The sequence below is a fragment of the Bombina bombina genome, chromosome 10, assembly GCF_027579735.1.
Source record: "Bombina bombina isolate aBomBom1 chromosome 10, aBomBom1.pri, whole genome shotgun sequence".
NCBI lineage: Eukaryota > Metazoa > Chordata > Amphibia > Anura > Bombinatoridae > Bombina > Bombina bombina.
In genome coordinates this window covers 191101333-191110670 of record NC_069508.1, presented here as the reverse complement: position 1 = coordinate 191110670, position 9338 = coordinate 191101333, and positions in this window count along the sequence as shown.

Genomic DNA, 9338 nt, shown 5'->3' with positions numbered 1-9338 from the left:
CTCCGGTGCTGTTTTAAAATAACAAACTTTTGATTGAAGATATAAAAACTAAGTATAATCACCACAGTCCTCTCACACATCCTATCTATTAGTTGGGTGCAAGAGAATGACTGGGTGTGACGTAGAGGGGAGGAGCTATATAGCAGCTCTGCTTGGGTGATCCTCTTGCACTTCCTGTTGGGGAGGAGTTAATATCCCAGAAGTAATGATGACCCGTGGACTGACCACACTTAACAGGAGAAATGTCTGTGTGTTTTCTGTGGGTGTCTCTGTGATGATGTGTGCATATGTCTGTGTGTATATGTCTGTGTGTTTTCTGTGGGTGTATGCATATGTCTGTTTTCTATAGGTGTCTCTTTGAGTGTGTGTATCTGTGTGTTTTCTGTGGATGTCTTAGTGAGGGTGTGTGTATGTATGTATGTCTGTGTATTTGCTTTGGGGGTCTCTGTGTGTGTGTGTGTCTGTGTGTTTGCTTTGGGGGTATCTGTGTGTGTCTTTGTGTGTTTTCTGTGGATGTCTCAGTGAGGGTGTGTGTATGTTTGCCTGTCTGTGTGCTTTGGGTGTCTCTCTGTGTTTTCTGTGGGTGACTGTGAGAGTGTGTATGTAAGTCTGTGTGTTTTCTTTGGGTGTCTGTGTGTTTTCTCTGGGTGTCTGTGAGTGTGTAAGTCTTTGTGTGTTTTCTGAGGCTGTCTCTGTGGGTGTTTCCTTGGGTGTATGTGCAATTTTCAGTTTGTGTGTGTTCATTGTCTGTTCCTTTTTTGGACATTTTGACCTTACTACTGATTATTCACATCTTTCTACAGACTTTAAAACTAATGAGACCTTTCCAGAAGTCACCAATCAACCACTTAACCTTTAAATTATTGTTTAGGCAGTTCAGGGCCCTTCCTTTCAGCCACTGCATGCTGTTGTCATCATATAGTTGTCATCTTCCTTGACAAAAAGATAATCAGAACTGCATATTTTGTCTTGTAAATCTCCTTTTTTTGACAAAACTGTAGTCTACCTCATTACTTGTCAGGTCAATTTAAACAAGTGCTGAGTGTCTGTGGGGGTGTCTGTATCTGAGTGCGTTTGTGTGTTTCTTTGCAAGTGTTATTTTCTCAAGCAGCAGTTTGCGATTGTATGAATACTGGGTACCTTGCAGTATAAAACCAGGTGTGCGTCATCTCCAGAGCTTGTTAGGCTCCAGAAAGTGTCCCTTGGCGGGATCATTTTGTGAATATCATCACTAAGACTGTACTTCACTATATATTTTTGTTTTTAATTAGAAGCACAGGATATTATGTGGACTCAGGATATTATATCCTTATAGATATTGTATGTTTGTTTATTTTCACTTTTTATATATTGCTGATAGAAGTTTATTTAATGATTCAAATACAGAATACAATTTTAAACAACTTTCCAATTTAATTCTATTATATAATTTGCTTCAGTCTTTTGGTATCCTTTGTTGAAGATGCAGCAATGCACTACTGGGAGCTAGCTGAACACATTGGTCAGCCAATTACAAGAGGCATATATGTGCAGCAACCAATCTTAAGCTCATCTACCAAGGTAGCCTTTTAAACAAAGAATATCAAGAGAACAAAACAAATTAGATAATAGAAGTAAATTGGGAAGTTGTTTAAAATGACTTGTTCTATCTAAACTATGAAAGAAAGAAAAAAGGGTTTAATTTCCCTTGAAGTCTCTTAAAACTGCATGCTCTTTCTTAAAGGGACATGAAACCAAGAATATACAGTTTTACACAATTTTACAGTTTATTTCTATTATCTTTTGCTTCATTATCTGGGAATCCTTTGTTGAAGGAACAGCACTTCACTAATGGGAACTAGCTGGCATATATGTGCAGCCTCCAATCAGAAACTAGCTCCCAGTAGTGCATTGTTCCCCCTGAGGCTTCTCAACAAAGAATACCATGAGAACTAAGCACATTTGGTAAAGGAAGTCAATTGGAAAGTTGTATTCTCTACCTGTCATGAAACAAACATATTGGGGATCATGTCCCTGTTAATTTTGACTTTTATGTCAATTTAAATGGGTATACTTTTAGTTTAAACTGCTGTCAATTTACTTGGCACTTTTGTTATTATAAAAATAAGCATCAAAGAAGATTTATAAAGATTGAACTAAGTGTTGGACTATATATATATATATATATATATATATATATATATATATATATATATATATATATATATATATTATATATACATACACACAATGCCTTGCAGAAGTATTCACCCCCCTTGACTTTTTAACCTAGTTTACATTACAGCCTTAAGTTCAATGTTTTATTAATCTGAATTTTATGTGAAGCGTTCAGAACACAATAGTCTAAGTTGGTGAAGTGAAATGAGAGAAATATATACATAAAACTATTTTTTTAGAAATAGAAAACAGAAAATTGGCCTGTGCGTATGTATTCACCCCCTTTGTTATGAAGCCCATAAAAAGCTCTGGTGCAACCAATTACCTTCAGAAGTCACATAATTAGTGAAATGATGTCCACCTGTGTGCAATCTAAGTGTCACATGATCTGTCATTACATATACACACCTTTTTTGAAAGGCCCCAGAGGCTGCAACACCTAAGCAAGAGGCACCACTAACCAAACACTGCCATGAAGACCAAGGAACTCTCCAAACAAGTAAGAGACAATGTTGTTGAGAAGTACAAGTCAGGGTTAGGTTATAAAAAAATATCCAAATCTTTGATGATCCCCAGGAGCACCATCAAATCTATCATAACCAAATGGAAAGAACATGGCACAACAGCAAACCTGCCAAGAGACAGCCGCCCACCAAAACTCACAGACTGGGCAAGGAGGGCATTAATCAGAGAGGCAGCACAGAGACCTAGGGTAACCATGGAGGAGCTGCAGAGTTCCACAGCAGAGACTGGAGTATCTGTACATAGGACGACAATAAACCGTACGCTCCATAGAGTTGGGCTTTATGGCAGAGTGGCCAGAGGAAAGCCATTACTTTCAGCAAAAAACAAAATGGAACGTTTTGAGTTTGTGAAAAGGCATGTGGGAGACTCCCAAAATGTATGGAGGAAGGTGCTCTTGTCTGATAAAACTAAAATTGAACTTTTCGGCCATCAAAGAAAACGCTAACCCAACACATCAAATCGCCCAAAGAACACCATCCCCACAGTGAAACATGGTGGTGGCAGCATCATGCTGTGGGGATGTTTTTCAGCAGCCGGGACTGGGAAACTGGTCAGAGTTGAGGGAAAGATGGATGGTGCTAAATACAGGGATATTCTTGAGCAAAACCTGTACCACTCTGTGCGTGATTTGAGGCTAGGACGGAGGTTCACCTTCCAGCAGGACAATGACCCCAAACACACTGCTAAAGCAACACTTGAGTGGTTTAAGGGGAAACATGTAAATGTGTTGGAATGGCCTAGTCAAAGCCCAGACCTCAATCCAATAGAAAATCTGTGGTCAGACTTAAAGATTGCTGTCCACAAGCGCAAACCATCTAACTTGAAGGAGCTGGAGCAGTTTTGCAAGGAGGAATGGGCAAAAATCCCAGTGGTAAGATGTGGCAAGCTCATAGAGACTTATCCAAAGCGACTTGGAGGTGTGATTGCCGCAAAAGGTGGCTCTACAAAGTATTGACTTTAGGGGGGTGAATAGTTATGCACATTGACTTTTTCTGTTATTTTGTCCTATTTGTTGTTTGCGTCACAATAATACAAAAAAAAACATCTTCAACGTTGTGGTCATGTTCTGTAAATTAAATTATGCAAATCCTCAAACAATCCATGTTAATTCCAGGTTGTGAGGCAACAAAACATAAAAAATGCAAGGGGGGTGAATACTTTTGCAAGGCATTGTGTGTGTATATATATCTTACAGCAGGAACACTGCTGGCCAATTTCCAGCATATAAAGGGACAGCAGTATGTTCTCTAGGGAAATATTATTGTCATGAGAAACAAAATAATTAGTTTGTTCATTTCAAGAGCAATAAATGTACTCATGAGAATGAAGACAGATGATAATTGCTTTTGAGACAGAGATACATGATAATAGTTTTTACACCTTAGAGAGTGAGTTTTAGGAACTAACAGGTCCTGTGTTCCTTGGAAGTCAACAGGTTCACTAACAGACAAAAAATAGATTTACACCAGCTGCGAGGGATTAAAATAACCTTTCGCACATTAGAGAAGCGTGCTAATCAACACAGTATTTTATGGTCCCCTGACAAATACATGCAGGTAGGTAGATATTCCAATTAAAATGCCACCTTTAAGTACTGAGTAATGACTGTTATTAGGTACGTAAACTATATAACACGGCTTAAATTGAATACGATGCATTTTACAGGATAACGTTTGAAGTATTTTGAAGAATGCAGCACTACGTGCTAAGAGTGTATTTGAAGTATCTAATAAAGGAGCAGTAAAATCTAAATGATACTGTCATGATTCAGATGTAAAGAGCATGGCAATTTAAACAGCTTTCCAATTTGTTGAAGAATATATCTAGATAGGCTCATAGGAGCTCTGGAGCGTGCATGCGTCTTTAGCACTTTATGGCAGCAATGCTTGAAACAATGTTCATAGCAATGCTATAGATTGTTGCAAACAGTGCTGTCTTCGAATTTTAAAGACACTAGCACTCTCCTGAGCTGCTATGAGCCTAACTAGATTTACTCTTCAACAAAGGATACCAAGGGAACAAAGCAACATTTATAGAAGCAATAAGCTGAAAAGTTGATTAAACTGGCATGTACTATCTAAATCGTGAAAGTTTAAAGGAACATGAAACCCACATTTTTATTTCTTGATTTAGCGAGAGCAGGCAATTTTAAACAACTTTCCAATTTAGTTATGTTATCTCATTTGCTTCATTATCTTGATATTCTTTGTTGAAAAAGCAGCAATGCACTACTGGGTGTTAACACACTGGGTGAGCCAAAAGGATGAGGCATAAATGTACAACAACCAATCAGTAGCTACTGAGCCTACCTAGGTATCCTTTTCAACAATGGATTACTTAAATTAAATACTAGAAATAAAAAAGCTCATTCTCTATTTGAATCATGAAAGAAGAAAAAATGTCTTTCCTGTCCCTTTAATTCAGAATTTCCTGTCACTTTAATTTTATGTGAAATTAATATCACCTAATGCCATTTACTTCATATGTCCCTGATGACAGATTGGTCATTAGATTTCTGTTGCACGGGAATGAACTTTGCACATGAGTGCATGACTGTTTTTAAACCTCTAAATGAATTTTACAAGGTACAGCAAGTTACTAAGTAGCACACACTCAGCAAGTTTGTATTATTGATTCAGGTTATCAACAAGCTTAGTCCTACCCCAGTGGTACATTCCTCAGCCCTAGAAGTAGGCACCATCCTTGAGACAAATACCTAAGTCTTTCTCCCTCCCCAATGAGCTTAGCTACAGTTTGTTCACCCTCCAAGTGTGTGAAAGGTCCAAATCAGAACATTTCTGGTATCCAAGGGAAATAGGGCTGGTGGCCAAGAAAGGGTTAAGGTGTGCACCAGAGGAGGGTTATGGAGTATGCGCATGTGGGTTGGGTGTAAAATTGTGTGTTTGTGTAAACGTGTGTGGGGATTTCATTCTAAGAATGCAGCAGCATGCCAAGTCAGGGAGGGGACAGCCGGCGCTCCACAGGGCAGCCTATTGTTCAGAGAACAGAAAAATGCAGCACAGCTCACTTGTACAGATGCATCCCTATCCTTTAACATTCAGAGAACAGTAGTCAACTTGTGCACAAATGTAAAGCATTATTACATAGCAGCAGAAAAAGATGGGGCCGATCTGTTTCCAATGCAACGCCTTTATCTATACAACTATGTACAACAGGCTGTGCCTGACTGCATCTGTCACTGAAGTCACAAACGGTGTCACTTATATCTCTATAACAACGCCTACCTCATTATTTGCCATTGTATTTAGTGTTGATACAGAAAATAGTAGAAACGTAAGAGAATAAGGAACACGTGCCACAAGGCAAATTAAAGACGGAACATAAATGAGTGGGGAAAAAAAAAACTGATTCTTTTTCCCCCATGCATGATGGAGATGGAGCAGGATTTAACCCCTTAAAGTGAATGTACATTTTGATGCTCAAGTGCCCGTTTTTAAAAAAAATTTGATTAAAAACAGGGGCACTTTAATTCATCAAAATTTACATTTCACTCGTGCTGTGAAAAAAAACTTACCTTTTAATCTTGACAGCCGCTCCAGCTTCCTCCACCTGTCACAAAGCCTCTTCCTGGGTCTAAAAATTAGGAATCCGGCTTCCTCCAATCACGGCGTTGAATCAGACACTAATTCCCCGGGGGGTGGGGGGGGGGAAGCCGTGATTGGAGGATGACCTATCCATAATTTCTGACGTCAGAAATGGCTTGCGAAGACCGGAGGAAGCTGGAGCTGCTATCAAGTTTAAAAGGTACGTTTTTTTTTTTACAACAGGAGTGAAATGTAAATTTTTATGAATTAAAGTGCCCCTGTTTTTAATCGAAATATTAATAACCAGGCACTTTAGCATCAAAATTTACATTCACTTTAAGGACCACAGCACTTTTCCATTTTCTGACCGTTTGGGACCAGGGCTATTTTCTCTTGCAAGATGTATCGAGTCCACGGATTCATCCATACTTGTGGGGTATTCTCCTTCCTAACAGAAGTGGCAAAGAGAGCACCCACAGCAGAGCTGTCTATATAGCTCCTCCCTTAACTCCACCCCCCAGTCATTCTCTTTGCCTACTCTAACTGCTAGGAAGGGTAAAGTGAGTGTGGTGACAAAAATGTTAGTTTTTATTTTCTCAAGCAAAAGTTTGTTATTTTAAATGGTACCGGTGTGTACTATTCACACTCTGGCAGAAAAGGGATGAAGATTTTTGCAAGGATGATGATGATCTTAGCACTTTGTAATTAAAATCCACTGCTGTTCCCACATACGCTGAGGAGTACAGGAAAACTTCAGTTGGGGGAACGGTTTGCATGCTAAGCTGCATTGAGGTACGTTGAGTCAATTTTTTTCTAGACAGACTGTGATAATTTTAGAAAAGGCTGGCAGTATCCCCATGAGGGAAGGGTAAGCTGTATTCAGACACTTAGTATGGAATCCCAGCTTGCATAAAGGGCTCAGTTGTTACTGGTGACACTTATAAGAAAAACGCTTTTTTATTGAAAAATAAACATTTTTTAAGGGACTTTAAGGGGTCATTGTGGCTTATTTAAGGGTTATTAACCCACATGGCTATTTTAGAAACACTTTGGTGTGTTTCTTTTAGGCCTCACTAACATCGAGTGAGGTGGGAGGGGCCTATTTTCGCGCCTCAGTTGCGCAGTTTCTTTTACACAGAAGACATCCAGCTGCTTCTCCAGAGGGTTCTGCTGTGTTTGAGGGCCTAAAAGAGGTTTTTTTCCCCCACAAATCTATCCTTAAGTGCAGGTAGGCGCCACAGCAGAGCTGTGGCAAGGTGCTGAACGTTTTTAGACCGGTTTTTGACGTTTTGTCAATCCGGTTTTTACATTAAGGGGTTAATCGTTGTTTTTGCCTGGCTGTGCAATCTTACCAAGGCTTTATGATTCTACTGTAAAAATTTCGTAAAGTTTACTGCTTTTTTACACTGTTTTGCAGAGTTTGTGCATCTTTTTTTCTCTTAAAGGCACAGTAACGTTTTTTTCTAAGTATTTACTTTTTATAAAGTGTTTTCCAAGCTTGCTTGTTTCATTACTAGCCTGTTTAACATGTCTGACATCAAGGAAAAGCCCTGTTTAATGTGTTCAGAAGCCATTGTGGAACCCCCTCTTAGAATGTGTCCCACTTGCACTGATATGTCTATAAATTATAAAGAGCATATTATAGCACTTAAAAATATAGCAATAGATGATTCTCAGACTGAAGGAAATGAGGGTATGCCATCTCGCTCTCCCCAAGTGTCACAACCAGTAATGCCCGCACAAGTGACGCCAAGTACCTCTAGTGCGTTGACTTCATTTACTTTACAAGACATGGCCACAGTTATGAATACAACCCTCACAGAGGTTTTATCTAAACTGCCTGGGTTACAAGGAAAGCGTGACAGCTCTGGGTTAAGAACAAATGCTGAGCCCTCTGACGCTTTAGTAGCTGTATCCGATATACCCTCACAATGTTCTGAAGTAGGGGTAAGGGATTTGCTATCTGAGGGAGAGATTCAGGAAAGACGCTCCCTCAGACAGATTCTGATATGACGGCCTTTAAATTCAAGCTTGAATACCTCCGCTTGTTGCTCAGGGAGGTATTAGCGACTCTGGATGATTGTGACCTTATAGTGGTCCCAGAGAAATTGTGTAAAATGGACAAATACTTAGAGGTTCCTGTTTACACTGATGTTTTTCCAGTCCCTAAGAGGATTGCGAATATTGTTACTAAGGAATGGGATGGACCAGATATACCGTTCGCTCCCCCTCCTGTTTTTAAGAAAATGTTTCACATATCTGACACCATGCAGGACTCATGGCAGACGGTTCCTAAGGCGGAGGGAGCTATTTCTACTCTCGCTAAGCGTACAACTATACCTATCGAAGACAGTTGTGCTTTCAAAGATCCTATGGATAAAAAATTAGAGGGTCTCCTAAAGAAAATTTTTGTTCATCAAGGTTTTCTTCTCCAACTTATTGCGTGCATTGTTCCTGTAACTACTGCAGCTGCTTTCTGGTTCGAGGCTCTAGAAGAGGCTCTTCAGATGGAGACTCCATTAGAGGATATTATGGATAGAATTAAGGCCGTTAAGTTGGCTAATTCTTTCATTACAGATGTCGCTTTTCAACTGGCTAAATTAGCGGCAAAGAATTCAGGTTTTGCCATTTTAGCATGCAGGGCATTATGGCTTAAGTCCTGGTCTGCTGATGTGTCATCAAAATCTAAACTTTTGAACATCCCTTTCAAAGGAAAAACCCTATTCGGGCCTGAACTGAAAGAGTTTATTTCAGACATCACTGGAGGGAAAGGCCATGCCCTCCCTCAGGATAAAACAAACAAAATGAGGACCAAACAAAATAATTTTAGTTCCTTTCGGAACTTCAAGGGTGGTCCCGCTTCAGCTTCCCCTGCTGCAAACCAAGAGGGGAATTTTGCCCAATCCAAGTCAGTCTGGAGACCTAACCAGGCTTGGAACAAGGGTAAACAGGCCAAGAAGCCTGCAGCTGCCTCCAAGACAGCATGAAGGGGTAGCCCCAGATCCGGGACCGGATCTAGTAGGGGGCAGACTCTCTCTCTTCGCTCAGGCTTGGGCAAGAGATGTTCACGATTCCTGGGCTTTAGAAATTGTGTCCCAGGGATATCTTCTG